Source organism: Gallus gallus, chromosome 2 (assembly GCF_016699485.2).
Source record: "Gallus gallus isolate bGalGal1 chromosome 2, bGalGal1.mat.broiler.GRCg7b, whole genome shotgun sequence".
NCBI classification, from domain to species: Eukaryota; Metazoa; Chordata; class Aves; order Galliformes; family Phasianidae; genus Gallus; species Gallus gallus.
In genome coordinates, this window is record NC_052533.1 from 71,430,284 (window position 1) to 71,448,648 (window position 18,365).

The following is an 18,365-nucleotide window of genomic DNA, read 5'->3' on the forward strand; positions in this document are numbered from 1 at the left end:
GCATTTAGACTATATTTATCTCCTAGCTACTTGGGGCAGTACCTAATATTGTGCAAATTATCTTTGATCCATTTCATTAGTGGGCTAAAATAAATTTTCATTAGCTGAAATAGTGTCCCTCCCAGAAGGCAAAAAATAAAAACATAAATTATGTTAGCCAATTGTGGAAGCAAAACTAAAGAGCCTAAAGAAAAAAAAAAGAAAAAAGAAAAAAAACACAGTTTCAAATTTATGAATTGCAAGAAATATAAAGTAGTGCTGGTAACCTTTCAACAGAGATTAAAAGATGTAGGAAAGCAATTCAGAATATTAAGAGTAGTGCTAGCTGAAAGACAAACCTAAATCTTCCATCTCACAATCGATTACAGTTTTATATTTTTTTCTTTTGTCATAAATCCATAGAGAAAATAAAAATATTAACATTTATGAAATCAAAAGCTCCAGATAACACTGATTGAGATACACCTATAAATGCATGATTTTTATATTGATTTTTTTTCAGAAACAATATTTTTTTGTTATTCTTGAACTTAAAAATTTCAATTTACTAACCTAAAAATGTGTGTTCTATGATGCACAGTATTATTTACCTGACTGTGAAAAATCATTCAGTGCCTTAAGAGGTTTACTTCAGCCTTTAAACAACTCCAGCAGAGAATTTTCTTCAGAAAGGAATCCAGCAGGGTTTGGACTACAATTTCCTACTGACTTAACTTCTATAATGTCACAGAGAGATTTCATATGTCAAGAAAAGAATCCAGAAGTTCTGAAATAGTTTGTTTCTGATCATGATCAGGAATGATGCAGATCCAAAATAACACAACTAATAATAGACCTAACTCAGTTTACTTTTCCAAAGAAAATAGAATCCATATAGTATATAGATCATTACAATATTTTGAAGAATTTAACTTTATCATTTGAGAAACAATAAAATTTAGAATGTATATGAGAAATATACTTGAAGTCCATCTGCCACCATTCACAAATCAACATGTAATTTTAAAATGTTTAGACCTTCAACTATGACAATTATAATAAGATGAGTTAATTAAAAGACACTACTATGTTTTTGTGGTTCATATAATTAGCCTACATCAGAAGTGGCATAAACACTACAGTTCTGTAGCTTCTTATTACATTGTACTTATTTACCATAAAAATGCCATCCACATAAAATCAGCTGCTTTAGACAAGATATTGCAAGACACTCAAACCATGTATAAAGTATTTCCTTAGGGAAATACTTACAGCAATTCATGATGTTTACCAGCTTGTCAAAAACCATTGAAAGCTTAGAGATATTTGTGTGAAGTTTTGAGCTGACACCTGAAACATAATCTGACAGTTACATGGATGAAATTGGATAACAATAGCAGCTTAATAAGAGCAAGTAAAAACAAGATATATGTGAGTTATAGAGTCTTCCAGCAGACCTTCATCATTCGCATGAGAAAGATTTGAGATATAGTCAAAAGTCTAACAAGACTGGATTTCTTTTTTGAATGGTAACTAGACTTGACATAGTGGTTATTTAGTGTTAGGACCAGGCAAAATGACTATTAGAGTCCCTCATTCTGAGACCTTAAAGCATCAGAATGTTAATATAGTTTATTACATTTAAAATGCCAGCTATTGATTGTTGGCTAGCTATTAGTCACTTCTAACTCTCCAGTTTCTAAAATGTGTCATATGAAGTTTTCCTGGTGCCTCTAATACTATTATATTCTGTGGTAAAGGAACATGAATGCAACTGATACTGATGATTGCTATCACCAGTTCAGATCTTTGCTGAAAGATTTCTTTTTAAAAACCCAAAGATTAGTCTCTAATTTCATTATGAAATATAGCAGTCCTAAATTCCTTGGTATCATATATGCATTGTATGCATTGATGTTTCATGATTTTTTTTTTTTTAAATTACTGAATAATTGAACATAGCTGTCTTTATATTTCAACTATAGGGTTTTGCAATGATTTATGTAGCATTCTGCTGTGTAGATTTTTAAAAGCTAAGTTATTATAAGTTACACCACAAGAACTCAACTCATTAGAATATCTTGTTTAGATCAAAATATAACTGAGAACCATGAATTGCTCTTTCCATTTGTAAGACAACGATCCATATGTTGCACTTAGGTGCTGAGATTGCGTCATTTAGATGTTACCATTTTCACTGTAATATTGGTACCTTAGTGCCACCACAGTTGATTTTTTTTCCTTATGTCATTACAAAATTTAAAGTCTTGCCCTACATCTATTAAAAGTCAAAAAATACACTGCAAAGTCTCACCTGATATTACCAAGAGTCCACAAACTCTCTCAGATTCCTGCAGGGCTTTCCAGATGAATAACTGACAATGTATTAGTTAATCTGAAGTACTGATGTTGAGTCTGTTCACCATGGCTACTACACATCAATTGATATGTACTGGTTTATTATCTTTGCAAAATTTCAGTTCTGACTAAATCACTGGGACCTTTTTCATCAAGAGCAAATATAGGAGAGTTGTGTTTTTGTTTCCTAGCCTCCCAACTTGCAAGACACTGCAAAAGAACTTAGGAGTCCTAATTGATGAAAAACTTAACATGAGACAGCAGTGTGAACTTGCAGCCTGGAAAACCACTGATATCCTGTGTTCCATCAGAAGAGGGGTGGCTGGCTAGATGAGGGAGGCAATTGTCCCACTCTATATTGCCTTCATGATGCTTCATGATGCTTCATGATGCTTCCAGACTGAACTGAGCTTGTTCAATCTGGAAAACAGAAGGTTGTGGGGACACCTCATTGCAACCTTTCAGTATTTAAATGGAGTTTATAAACATGAGGGAAATCAACTTTTTTACACAGATGGATAGTGATAGAACAAGAAGAAATTGTTTTAAACTAAAGTAGGAGAGATTTGGTTTAGATATCAGGGGGTAGTTTTTTTACTGAGAGAGAGTGGTTAGATGCTAGAATAGGTTGCCTAGAGAAGTGGTGGATGTCTGTCCCTGGAAATGTTTAAAGCTAGTTTGGATGGGACCCTTGGGCAATCTGATCTAGTAATTGATCTACAGGTTGGAACTTGATCATCCTTGGGGATCCTTTTAATCAAAAAACAACAAATAAACAAACAACAACAACAACAAAACTAGGTTTATGAAAGTTGGAAAGACAGATGAGAATGATAGAGTGATGAGAGAACAGAAAAGTTAGTTCTAGTGAAAGAATTGGGTGGATACATAAACATTAGAGAAACAATATTTCGGTTTTATACATTCATAACAAGGGTAAGTATAGCTGTATGCTACATTCAGGAAACCATTTAATGAATGCTAAAACTGATTCTGTCTTTTTAAGAATTTCTTACTATAGGTGAATTTTCAAAATAACAATATCATGTGAATACATTGAAAGAAAATTCCCTTTGCATTTGTCTCTTTCCTATTCTCCTTTCTTTGATGTTAATTCTAACTAGATTGTAACTGAATAGCCTTTTATAGAGCCCACCATAGAAAGACTACAAATGGTTAAATTTTCTGATTTTTTTTAATGGAGTAATTTGTTGTATGGTGTTAAAGAATTATCCACACAAAGTAAGAAAGCTAGCAAGAAAGGAAGAAAGGACGGAAGGACATAACGTTGCACCCCCAGTTAACGCTTGCAAAATAAGGTGATCCAATAGTAAATAAAGAATGGCGTTCAGTTGTGACATCACAAACAACTCTGCAAAACATAGCTTTTGTCTTCTATCCTAAAAGAGGAGTTACTGCAGTGACTACTCTAAGATCAGACCTCATTCTGCTATTCTTCCACAGTCTAAGGTAAGGGCTCCTTCACTTTCGCAGTACATGAAGAGTTCATCAAATTCACCTATGCACAAGAAGGAGCAGACTTATCTTCCAATTTTAGATTGCTAGTTTAAAGTCAGTGAAAGTTAAAGCCTAAATATATTTACATATCTGGAATCAAATCCAGAATTTGCTCATTCAGGTAACTCACTGGAGTTCTCACTGGAGAAAATCAGCTTGTGATTTTCAAAACTATCATCATATATCTTTAAAATGTTTCAATACAGGTTACTCTGGTATTGATAAATCAAAATAAAAAAAGATATCTAAAAATCAACTGCAATGACCTAAGGAAACCTGTGGTTTCTTTATTATTATTTTTCACTGTTTTTTTTTGGGGGGGGAGGTGGGGGGTGGGACAGGTGTCAGTAAATACATTATTTAATAATAGAAGTATATAGAGATATATTTTTTTCAGAGTACATTAAAAAACAACAACAACAACAAAAAACACATTGCATGTATATGCTGCAGCTTTCCACCAGCTCAATTTACAATTCAATCAACGTGAGCCACACTAGAGGCAGTGCTAAGTATAGCCTTTCTGGATTCATTACAGTGAGTGCTCATTCAATAAGAAGGCTTCACTTGCCAGTAGTCATTCTCTGCAAATCCTTGCAAGCCTTCTGAGGATGCAGCTCTGCTAATAAGCCGCACTGAAGCCTTGCTCTTGTAGCTATACCCTTTATTGTTCATTATCCACCTCAAACATTGCCAAGCTGTTTAGAATTTAAGTGAATAGTTGAGTAAATGACACATTTTCATACTGTACATATCTGTATCCCAAAAGAGAAAAGTGAGTGTGTGTCACGTATAACTCAAGAAGGGGAAATACCATGGTCATCTGCATAGCTGTTTGCTAATCCTTCATCTCTATGTTGGTTTTCCCCTTCTCACTGTAAAAGGAGATTCATCTCTTTTCTTAGTTATGTTTTTGATTCTTTCAATACCTCTTTTACATGCAGTCATTAGAAAACATTTAATTACAGCATTATCCCTGAATTATACATTACATAGAAAGTCTAACTGGAAATAAGATACTGACTGACCAAAAAAAAAAAAAAAAGGCAACACTTTTTCATTCTCACTATTTGTATATTGAAGAGAGATGAAAATAAATCTGAATCCCACAGCTTTTTAAGACTTGCATGGATGGTGGTGACAACTTCTTCACACAGATTCCTAACTGGTAGGCAAATCCGTATATTCACTTCAAAGCTTGCCTGCAGCAGAAAAAAAAAAATGGAAGGAACTACTTCCCCAGTTGTAGCCAAAAAACACATTAATTCTGACTCTCTAAAGGACTGGTTGATTGGCTTTGCCCCTCAAAAGAGATTAAGCATTTCCTGAATAACAAACAACAATCATTATATGTTGACACAGTGACTCTCAGCAATTCCAGGAATCCCAAGATGCCCAGACAACTTGATCGTTGAGGTAGATATGACTGCATCTTTTTCTTATATCAAATGTAACAATTAAACAAAGAAAACTGCAAAAAGTGGGACAAACACCTACAACTCAAATGTTTTTAAACATTCTTAGAATTAATAAATATATATATATTTAAACTCACCTGTAGTGGACAAAACATATTAATCCAAGCCTTTTCTCACAGTTTGTGTCACTGTAACATTGATCTTTTCCTTCAGACTCAGTCTTAGTATGGCAACATTTGACCTCTTCCTCACTTGCAAGAAAGCCTTCACAGTCCCTTCTAGGAAATGGCATGTTGTGACTTCAGAATTATGTCTTTCCACTCCTCTCTGACTATTTCAGACTTTTCAACTGCATGCCGAATTGCCATCAGAGGGGAAAAAGTCTCCTCTCTCCAATCCTCACAAAGACTTCCACTTGATCGACTTCCACTTGATCGACTATTAAAAGACAATAAAGTGCAAAGGAAGCATATTCCTTTGTGCTGTCAAATGACTTTTTTTTTTTTTTTTTTTTTTTTTTTTTTTACAGAAGACAATACAGGGAGGGAAGCAAAACATTCTGTTACACTGAAGGCACTGGTAAAAGTAAACATTCAAACCTCTTGAACAAACTCCCATATACCTTTGTTTATTCACTCCTGGTCCTGCTACAGGAGTTACAAATGGTTTGGCTGAGATCTACTCAAAGGAAATGGAAGTAACGCAGTCACAGAAACTTCCCAGAAAAAAATGTAGGAATGTTAGGTCCATAAACTGCACACATTGCACTTGAAAACTTATCTACTGAAGATGGATTTAGTAGGCAAATAAAGGGCAGGTTTAAAAAAAAGCCAGGATTGCAAGACTTGCTTATATAGGGCATCTAATTTCTTCATGAGGTTCTCACACATTTCAATTGTGATGGAATTTCCCCTTGGAGAGGGGGGGGGGGGGGGGGGGGGGGAGGGGAAGATTGCTGGTCAAAATCTCTAAAGATAATAGATATATATTCTTCACATCTGATTAGATATTTCAAATCTTAATTGCCTCTGAACTTAGACATGTACCCTTTTTCAAAGACATAAACAGCTTCATCCTTCATCCTGTAACTAACTACATTTATCTACCAGAGTAAAGACTAAAGAGGTCTCCATCATCAGAAATCTTTCATATTTCTGCATTTGTAAAAGATTATAAAATCCAATTTAACTTTATCAAACTAGAATGCCATGCTTTCTTTTAGTGAGATGTTCATTTAATTTCATCAATTTTACAGCTTATTTGCTACTTTCATCTTTCTAAATTTAAAGTACAGATTTTTAAACATCATACATTCCTTGTGTGAGAAATTAGCATCCATGGGAATGGTTGATAGTCTGCTTAGATAACAAAGAAGGACTTACTTCAGGACATATCTTTAGAAGATCAAGTTCAAGTGGTTATTCATCATTATTCTTTGCAACATCATTACTTCATGGTATACAGATTCTGACAATGTAATTATCACAAATGCTACTTTTTCCTGTAGCAAGCCTTTGATTTTTGCTAAATTTCTGTTGCTTTGTGTCATTGCAACAATAGTAAGTCACCTGAAAATATTATTAAGAATTATATTCTGTTTTTTTTTTTTTCCTCAACCTACTGATGAAAGTATTAACTATCAGGCTAAGAGCAGATCTCCTTTAGCAGACAATTCCCCATTTAACTTGACTTTTGGTAACTAAGAGCTAGTGTGGTTTAAAATCTTTCCCTGACTTTTCCCTATTGATTTTGCATAACGTTTGGAATAGAAGAAAGTAAAGACAGGGCAGAAGTAATGAAAATGTTTCAGGATACACTCTTATCTTTTCTTAACATAAGCTAGATACACAGAGTAGTTTTTATATGCTTACATTCAAGCACCAATATTAGTTGACATTTATCATTTCTTTATTTCTTCCTTATCGTTCTTTTCAGGTATTCTCAGAACATCTTGAACTGCCAACTTTATCAGTAACATTGCCATGTTAAAATATTCATATCACACATCTAATCAACCTAAATTCCTGTGTCATTCCAAAGAACTTGTAGGAAATGCATACAAAGTCATATTTGAGAACTTTAAAAATAGAATATTGGAGCCTAGAGAAAGAAGATCTCTTCTTCTTTCTCTCTTTTTTACATAGATATTTACTTGTTTATTTTATTAATCCTTCTTACAGCTCTGTGGTTATAGAAGCATTTACTTTTACTTTTTTAGCATTTCACTTATTTTTAATTGCTATTATTCATTTACATTTTTCTGGTACCTATATATAGTATAGAAATCTGTTAACTCTAATTGTATCTTGGTTACATTGCTGCTGCATATATATTTTGCCATTTTGCTGCTAAAGAGCAAATTATATTTAATCTACACTTTTGTTTTGTACTACTTTGCAAGACGGACAAAAATAAATCCTCAGATGTTCCCAATATACTTCCATTTGTACAGGTCAGGGAAGATTTCTTAATGTATTTTCTTGTAATTTAGATTTTTTACTTTTTACTACAGAGCAACCAACATCTTCATCAGCTCTTCCAGAACTTGTCTCCTGTGTTAGGATCGTAGATGAGTGTTTGGGAGGGTATAATGGCATTGACATCTACTGCTGCCAGTGAATTAATTTGCATGTGCTCCAGCATAGTGTTCAGTTACAGTAATGATCTATGTTACTTTATCCTTAGACTTGTCATCACTCTGTTTATAGTCAACCTTTGTTTACATCAGTGAGAGTTTCCATGTAATTATAACTTTGAAAAAAAATCTTTGTGGAATATGAATTTGATTGTCTATCATCAGTTTTCTCTAGTTGATAGCAGCATTGAAACACAAAGTCATCATTGCAATGAAGTAGGAACAATAAAGTTTTCTGCAGATGATAGCGATATGCTTCCATGATTTAATTAATTCTATGTGTCTTTACTCACAATGGATAATACACAGAAGCTAAGAAAGAATACTCCTTTCACCCAACCAATCTGCAAACATAAAGCAGCGGGAAAAGGAGTGATAAAGAACTACATTAATTTCTGTACTGTAAATAGATAAAAAGGAAACTCTAATTGTCATTTGTGCCATATGTCTAATCAAGTAAATGATGTTATTTGATATTAAAATAAACAAATGAGTCCTTGCTTCACTTACTTTTTGGAATGACTGAATAGCAGATTAGCTGAAATAATTAATATATTTCATCTCTGAGGGTCAAAACAGGCCTAGCATGATGTTCAATTTTGTACAGTTAACAGAAGGTAAGCAGTAAAAATAAAAGAAACGTCATATTATAGTGATCTTCTGTATAGAAACTGACATAGGTGAAAGATCTACTGATCATGATTAATGAGTGTCTTAATCTGTATATATGAAAAGGAAGAAAAAAATCACTGATGTTGACAAAAAGCATTACAGCTACTAAAGCAATACTCCACTCCACAGGAGACAGCATTTTCATACTTCACAGTTAAACTTGTCAGCCTTGATTATATATTCTGATGGACACAGTGGGGACACAAAATAAATGCTGTCTGGCATACTTCAGAGAACTATGGGAAGAGTAGGGTAGATCAGAATAAGAAAGAAACATCATAATGAAGTCTTACAAAACAATGTGGACCTGAAGATGTGAGGTCTTTTTTTAACTGAGGCACAATTTTCTCCAAAAATCCCTGTCCACCTGAGACTGATTTAGAAAATACACATTGAAATGTAGTATAATCTGCTCCTTCTCTACAGAGAATTTGGACTGTTCTGTAGACACTACCGGTATGTGCAGTTGTAGTTGGTACTTTTGAAAAGTTTATAAGGCATTTATGCAGAGGGTCTTTCCAAGAATCTCACTATCTTCCTGTCTATTTATATAAAAACAGTTAATATCCATCCTGGAAGAAATTAATATTAATGTTTCTATAATGAATCTTAAAGCCATATCTTTGTTCAAGAATTATTCATGTTGCTTGGTAGAAAAACAAAATTCCTTAAACAAAGGGTGAAAAATTATAAGGTATTATTATTTTAAGAAATACATAATAGTAATATATATATATTACATTTTTTGTGTGTGTGTGTGACTATGTGAGTGTATGTGTAAATCTGAGTGCTGCTCCGAAAGTAATGCCTCCTTTATTATTATGTTGGCCAAAGATACCAGTGGCAGATGTTGGTGATATGGCAGTAGAGGTTGAACCTTCCTTCAAATGTTATCACCATGCAACAGATGGTAGCAGAGAAGTAGCCTGACAATATGGTTTCCGACAGGATAGTGTCTCTGAAGCAAAGGTATGGAAGTAAATTCCTTCATGCAGAAGAAATTGCAGCCACTGACATTCTTCAATATTTGCTGAATGTTTATAGAGACCAAACAGTGGATGTGAGCACACTGAGATGGTGGGTGGTATGTTTCAGTGGTGTCAGCAGTGACATGAATGACAAGTTATGTTCCAGATGACCATGCACAGCTCTTACAGTATGAAATTAAGAGCATTTCCATCATCTCATTTGCAAATTGGTTAATGATGGTCATTGTATTGAAAAACAGTATTTCATAGTTGATAACTCACTCTCAAGTCAAGTAGTGTTATTGTGCTCTTTGTATGTGTTGAATATTCCACGGAAATAAATATGAGACAGAGCAAACTGGATGTGTGTGTGTGTGCGCATATATATATATATATATACATACATACTTATATATATACATATATATATGGGATATACATCCTGAATTTATCTTCCAAATGCCAACTCCCTTTGTAGAGATGCTGTATATTTTCCATTAATTGTTATTTTTCTTACTACACCTAAAAATGAAAATAAATGAAATGTAAAACTATTCAGCTCAAATTCAAAGGAAGCAAAATACTAAATAAATCTCTTATTTTGTGTTTCTTTTAGAAAATAAAATGGTATAAAATTGCAATACTGCAACCACCGTTACTTAGTATTCATGTCGCTAAAGCAATAAAAGAATCATGATTTTTGAGAACTATTTGAGTGAGCAAGTTTTCATAATTAATCTTTCCTGCCTGATTGCATTTCAGTTTCACATCTTCCGTTTTCCGTCATCAAGCAACAGTGTCCAGAACTTATACTTTCCAACCAGGTACAATCATAGCACAGTGAGGTGAAATAATGATACGGACTGAAATCAAGATTGTAGTGTCATAAACTGTTAAAAATTATAAAATGTTTCAAATTCTCAGTCAATTCTTCCTGTACAAGAAATATTGTTTATTACTTGATTTGCTAAGACTGCTGAAAAATATACATGCCTGAATATGTATTAAAAGACTTTGAGATATAGAGATGTAGAAAAACAAAACAAATTGGGTAAAAACTTCATGACCCAATACATCTAAACTGAACTCAGTTTAGCAGTGGTAGGTACAGAGCAGAAAGAATTGAAGTACATGGGAACAGAATGGATCACATCTAAGACATCTCACTTTGTTTCTGTTTATCTATTTAGATGGTATTTAAATATATCTTTCTTAGGATTAGATATTATTTGATAGTAATGAGTGAGGAACCGAACAGTGATTGTAGCAGAGTAAAGAACATACCCATCCATAGTCTTTTCTGTTTTAATACAATTATTGGTTAACATTGTATTTAGAAAAAAAACAAGTGTGTACAGTACAAACTTAGCAATTACCCAACACTTCAAAGCTGACCATACCATAACTATTGAAATGAAGAAATACTTCCTTTGCATTAATGTTATACATCTGAAAAATACAGTTGTAGTTAAGTAAACTTCTGTCTATATCTCTACTCTTACTTTTTTTTATAAATATATAAATAGATATATTAATAGAATATATAATATATAGAGACATAAAATAAGCTTATATATTTATTATAAATACACATGCACGAGGGCTGCCCTGAAAATAATGCTTCCTATTTTATTATGTTGGCTCACAGCAACAGAGACAGATTCAACATTCAACATTCAATAGTAGTGGTTGAAGCTTCCCACCAATATTCCATGACATTTTGTTGTTGTGTGACAGACGACAGCAGAGGGGCAGTTTGACAGAATGACATATAAAAAAAGGGTGTGCCATTGAATTTCTCCATGTAGAAAAAAAATGGCATACACTGACATTCACTGGTGCTTGCTTAATGTTTATGGAGATCAAAATGTGAGGCAGTGCATACGTGCATACAGGTACACATATAATTATATAGGCACAATTACCATAATACACAATTTCTGTCCTAAAATGTAATCCTATTCGCGTTTGAAGAAATAAGCTTCTTTATATGCTAAATTTCCACAAACACTTGGCAGTAGTTTACTCATGAAACAGTCTCCTACACTTGCTCGTTCTCTTACATACATCAGAAGTTTTCTGAAGAAAAATGTAAAAGCATTTCTTGATGTTTTATACAAAATACAGAGAACTAGATCTATGCGAAGTCTTCCCTTTGTACTGTCTGTTCGCTCAAGCTGTGCTTGAATATTCTTTGAAATGCCTCCAGCATGCCTTAAATCTGAGAAGTCATTAGCAGATGCTTAGTACCTATTTAGGTCTAAATTACATGCTCACAAAACATCTTCTGTAACGTTTGAAAAATTCACTATTGGCTGCTGCTTGATTTTATCCCTCACAATAGTCAACGCTTTCTCATTTTCTTTCTTCAACAGAGCCAGAACTCCTGGACTCATGCTGCCACATAAAAATCTGTTTTTGCTTGTTTGTTCCTTTGTTTTTAATTTAAGATTTCAGGATAAACTTGAAATTTAAGAAGAAAATACAAAAAAAAAAACCATCCTATTTGTATGTGAAACCTCGGGATTAATGATGCAGACGCAGTTTTCAGATTTAAGTAAAGATTTTAACTTGTATCTGTCAAGTGCAAGAACAAGATGAAACTATCCAGTTACTAGGCAATTGGGACCTGTTTAGGAAGTGCTAAACAGGTATTTTGTTCAATCCATAACGGAGAAGGGGAAGAAAAATAACTGAACTACACAAAGGAACCCCAAATGTACTGCATTGTCTCTCTACTAGGGTGTTCATTCTTATGCTGATAATAAGAAATAATCCTGTAGTAGCTCAAATGAAGAGGAAAATGGGAAGCATACTGATTTGTTGAAGGTTTTCAGGTAGATATCTAGCACTGTGTGGGTATTTTAGACAACAGTTTATATCAAACAAGAGTTTTAGATAAGGTTTTGAACCAGCTTCATAGCCAAGTACATAGGTGTCCAAACTCTTGCCTTTCCTGTGCCCTATTGAATGAAGAGGAATTGTCCTGGGCTGCCTACAAAATAGATATTAAATGTGTACAAATCTTCATTTTTTAAAATATTTTTTATTAATACATTGTTAAAAAAATGAGTGAAAAAACGTAAAACTAGTTGGATATTTGAGCTTGTATTTGTGAAACTAATGTATCAGTGTCTGGTCTGGTGAAAGAGAGGCAATTCTTAGTGACTTTTCAAGGTGTTTCTCAAAGACTTTTGATGAAACTTTACTTTTCCTGTGCTTTGTCCTCAAAAATGTTTTTTTCACAAATGTACATACTGCTAAAAAGTGAAGACCTGAGTAAGACTTGATTATGAAGTAAAGGATATCTTTCTCTGGTAAGGAAGTTCTTCCAAAAGTCTGATAAAGAGACATGGTCAAATTATTTTTAAGTTGAATATCTGATCTCAACATTAAAAAATACATTCACAGCTTATGTATTGATGTTGACTGAAAATAGTGTCACATATATACCAAAAAATTGATGATATTTTCTGCAATCTTTAAACCTATTCTCAAATTCCTTTATCAAAATGGGAAATAAGGCTACATATTTGTATTTATATTGTGCCTGGGAAGACCATGGAGCAGATCCCCCCAGAAGCCATTTTACAGTATGCACAAGATAAAGAGGTGATTCGAGACAACCAGCGTAGCTTTACTAAGGGCAGGATAGACTGTGTCTGACCAGTCTGGTGGTCTTCTATAATGGAGTTACAGCTTCTGTGGATGAGGGAAGGGTAGTGGATGTCATCTACCTGGATTTCTGCAAGGCCTTTTACATGGTCCATCACCACATCCTTCTCTTTAAATTGGAGAGGTGAGGATTTGAAGGATGGACTGTTCCATGGATTAGGAATTGGCTGGCTGGATGCAGCCAAAGGGTTGTGATTAATGGTTCTGTGTCAGGGTGGAGGCCAGTCATAAGTGGTGTCCCTCAGGGATTGGTTTTGGGACCGGTGCTCTTCAACATCTTCATCAATGACACAGACAATGGCATCAAGTGCACCCTCAGCAAGTATGTGGATGACACCAAGCTGAGTGGTGCAGTCGATACATTGGAAGGAAGGGAAGCCATCCAGAGGAACCTGGACAGGCTGGAGAAGTGGACCCATGAAAACCTCACATGGTTGGGTCAGGGCAATCCTAGGTACTTATACAAACAGGGGGAAGATCTCCTTGAAAGCAGCCCTGCAGAGAAGGACTTGGGGGTCCTGGTAGACGAGAAGCTGTACATGAGCCAGCCTGGAAAGCCAACTGTGTTCTGGGCTGCATTAAAAAAGGAGTGGCCAGCAGGGAGATGGAGGTGGTTGTGCTCCTCTACTCAGCTCTTGTGAGGCCCCATCTAGAGTACTGCATCCAGGCATGGGACCCCCAGTACAAGAAGGACATGGAGCTCTTGGAGCAGTGTCTCGCTCCAATTTATAGGAGGGAGAAGGAGGTTCTTAGAAATATGTATGCCCGGCGTGAGATTAAGAAACAGCGGTTCAAATGTTGGTCCGACCAGTTTATTACAAATGTTAATAACGGAGATGGGGAAAGGGGAGGACGGACGCTATTAAGGATTGGGGTGATGGGGAAGGGAAGGCGAGCGATAGAAAAGATAGAAAGAGGCAAGAATTGCGTAAAGCGGGGATAGTCACCACCAGGATCCGGCAGCAGTCCCGTTGCACGACGTTCCGACGGTCCGAGGCCGAAGGGCAGGAGCAGCGAGGCCGGTCTGGGGCAGCGAGAGGGATGCAGGTCAGGGAGGAAGCAGCAGGTCTCAGGTAGCAGGCCCAGGGAAGTCCGTCAGCAAACGGTCCGTAGAGGAGGATCGGAAGGCAGGAAGCTCGTGTCGTGGTGAGAGATCAGTCTCCACGTAGAGATCCGTCTACACGTTGCGGTGAGTAGATCAGTTGGCAGAGAACCCCTCAAGTCTGTCGTGGTGAGAGATAAGCCTCTACCGTTGCCGTGGTTGTGGTGAAGGATCAGCTTCCACCGTTGTGGTTATTGGACCCTCTTTTATCCTCCATTTTCTGCTGCCTACGTGACATTCCTGGGGGCTTGAGCAAGAGTCCTGTGCATACCTCCTGAGATGGCCATTTTCCTTGAGATAAGTCCCCACAAAAAGACCGTTTCCCGGCCATTAGCGGCAGCTTATCTCTCTCTCGATGCCCCTGGCCTTGTCCATCTGTGCTCCTTAAAGGATTTCACAATCCTTAGCCAGGACCTGTCCATCAGTGTCCTCAAGACAAAAGATTTCTCTGCCTTTGCCCAGGACTTGCCTGGACTTGTTCCTCAGCAAACTTTGAGTCAATGATATAAAAGAATAGTCTCTTACACCACCCCGTGACTCAAAGGTTGCTTAAAAATTGGACACTGGGCATCCATGGTGGTGAGAGAAGATAGCAAGCACAAGGGTAAAGGAGGGAGGGGTTGTGGAATCAAATGTTTCATACAATCATTACAAACATTTTTCAGGTTTGGTTACAAAGTAAATAGGGGATACAACATCTTGTATAAAACATGGAATCATACAAATCATAAGAGTTGCAACAGTACACAATGCAACTTGCCATAGACACCACCCCGTGATTCTTCAGGAGTGGTAACATGAATATTACATAATGAATAGAAGAGAGAAAAGAGACAACCGTACATTTGACAATAACCACTAATAATAAATAAACAAGTAATTAACAGATTGTTTCCTTTAGTCGTGAGCTTCCTAATAAACATCCACCCTTCACCCCCCCACCCACCTCCCGCTCACCTGGGAGGGGGGGGGCGAAGGCATCAGCTCCCCTTGAGCTTTTGTTCTGGCCAGCAGTTAACTAATTTCTCTAATCTGACTGTGGGTAATCCATTCATCAAATCTCGTGGAATACCCTTTCTCCAGCCCAGAGTCCAAAGTCCATTGCGTTTATGATCAATGCATCGTGTCCCCGTTTTTACTGGGGATGAAACCTTTTTGGTTTCATTAAGTTTTGGGCTAGGTGGCCTGGAGGTAAGGTTGGCTACTGCAAGCCTTACTCCTCTTGGCTCAAATTTACTGGAGGTAGAAACCACCAGGCCCATATTTTCTTCCGTAGTTAATTAATTCTTGGGCAACCTCTCCCCAAGTCCACACTTTAGATCCTGACTGGTGGTTAGGAGTTACAGATCCCTCCAACGCTGCCCAGGTTCTCTCTCCCTGAGACATGGCTTGTATCTTTCCTTGGAGTTGTATACCTATAGGTTTTAACGATTCAGGAAGTCCCCTGATTAGAGGTGTCAGTCTCTCCGGAATTAACAGGTAACATCATGGGTGATTCATGATGTAGCTGCAACTTTCTATCATACATCATTTGGAGACAAGCAGCTTTCTGAACATTCTCCACTAACTGGTCGATTGTTCCGGTAATAGCAAGAGGGTCTCCCCTTTCTAAAGGGTTGAGACCCCCTGCCCAATAGGCAGCCCTCTGTGTTAAGGACCAGGGAGCACGATTATTGCCAGTGGTTAAAAATACTCCTGGTCCCCAATAACCTTCAGCTTCTTTCTCTGTCAGTAGGATCTGGTCTCCGCCAGTGAGACTAACTCTCCAGACGTACTCTGTTTCAGACTCCTTTGGGGAGCGACTGAAATCCTTTTTCAGTTTGGCCAGTTCAGTGGCCTGAAAAGGGAATTTCCTTAACATTCATTTGAGGATCTAGATCCTCACCTGTTATCGAAAGTATATTCAGTTTTTATCAAAGGACGAATGTGGGCTGGAGAGGCCTCTAATTTATCTAGCCTTTCCTTCACCTCTTGTAATTTCCCTTGAGGATAAACTTTTTCTTGAGGTGCACTGTGGATAACAGTGTCACCGGTGTCCTTACACGTTATCAGCTCCTTAAAAGCTGTTTGCAACAGAACCGAATTATGTTTTTCTCTTTCTAATTGATCCTCAAGACTCATTATTTGGCTTCTGCAGAGATTTTACCAATTCTTGCGTCACTTTAACCGATTCCTGTAATGCTTGAATAGTCTGGGTTTCCGTAGAGTTCTTTTCCTCTCGGAACTCCACAGCTGCTTTTAAAGCAGCACCGAGTACTGCACAAATAAAAGATTTCCCTTTTCCGGCCCGAGTACGAGCCTCATTTTGTAAAACACGAATACGGTCTGAAACACTTTGCAAATTATACCAGTTCTGTCGTGCCCAATCCACCCCTGATACAGAAGGCCGAGCACCATGCTTTTCTAAAAGATCAAATAATACATCTTCACTTTTCATACTGGCCATACTGTTGCTCATTTCTAAATACGCAGAAAGATATACACTGAGAGAGGAGGAGGTACTCCTATTCAAAAGTACAAATAACTCCTTATCGCCTCTCCCACAGAGGCACACCACACCTAAAGAAATGTAAATGTTCCGATCGTGCCTCCCTTTGTTGAGGAAAGCACAAGGACAAAGAGGCTAAACCAACTTAAAATCGCTCCCAACTTCCCTGCGAAGCCACACAAAAAACTGCAAACACCACACCAAAGCAAGGCACACTTCGGTTTCAAAACCCGCAGTTAATTTTAAGCTAAAACAACACTTTCTAGGATTCAACAAAGTGAATAAACTTCTTGGAGAGGCGCACACGTTTTTTAAGTCAAAAAACGTGTATCACTTCCTCACTTCTCCAAGAGGCACGCACGAAAGAGGTTCAAATTTCACACTTAAGTTGCAAGATCCTTAAGTCACAAAATGCAGAGAGGTCTTCCCGAGGAGGCACACACGTATTAAATGCAATTAGACAAGATTCATACGTCCTCGAGAGGTGCATACATAAACAATTTTCAGCAAAGTGAGTAAACTTCTTGGAGAGGCACACACGTTTTTTAAGTCAAAAAACGTGTATCTTACTTCCCCAAGAGGCGCACACGTAGAGGGGTTCCTTAAACCACAAAATGCAGAGAGATCTTCCCGAGGAGGCACACACGTATTAAATAAATGCAATTAGACAAAATTCATACATCCTCGAGAGGTACACACATAAATAGTAAAGTTTCAGAGTATGAAGCGATCTTCCTGGAGAGGTGCTCACGTCTAAGTTATCAAAAAGTATCGCTTCTTGCAACTCCAGGAGGTACACGCAGAAAGTTTCAGACTATTATCTGGAAGGACAACACTCTCACGGCGGGTATCCTGCTTCCGACTACGCCATAAAAAAAATGTCTCGCTCCAATTTATAGGAGGGAGAGGAGGTTCTTAGAAATATGTATGCCCGGCGTGAGATTAAGAAACAGCGGTTCAAATGTTGGTCCGACCAGTTTATTACAAATGTTAATAACGGAGATGGGGAAAGGGGAGGACGGACGCTATTAAGGATTGGGGTGATGGGGAAGGGAAGGCGAGCGATAGAAAAGATAGAAAGAGGCAAGAATTGCGTAAAGCGGGGATAGTCACCACCAGGATCCGGCAGCAGTCCCGTTGCACGACGTTCCGACGGTCCGAGGCCGAAGGGCAGGAGCAGCGAGGCCGGTCTGGGGCAGCGAGAGGGATGCAGGTCAGGGAGGAAGCAGCAGGTCTCAGGTAGCAGGCCCAGGGAAGTCCGTCAGCAAACGGTCCGTAGAGGAGGATCGGAAGGCAGGAAGCTCGTGTCGTGGTGAGAGATCAGTCTCCACGTAGAGATCCGTCTACACGTTGCGGTGAGTAGATCAGTTGGCAGAGAACCCCTCAAGTCTGTCGTGGTGAGAGATAAGCCTCTACCGTTGCCGTGGTTGTGGTGAAGGATCAGCTTCCACCGTTGTGGTTATTGGACCCTCTTTTATCCTCCATTTTCTGCTGCCTACGTGACATTCCTGGGGGCTTGAGCAAGAGTCCTGTGCATACCTCCTGAGATGGC

General features: G+C 37.4%; 1 pseudogene; it reads right to left on the bottom strand.

Moving 5' to 3' along the window:
• Positions 1–15,084: 15,084 nt before the first annotated feature.
• On the bottom strand, positions 15,085–17,682 carry LOC107053632 (annotated as a pseudogene).
• Between the last annotated feature and the right edge of the window lie 683 nt (positions 17,683–18,365).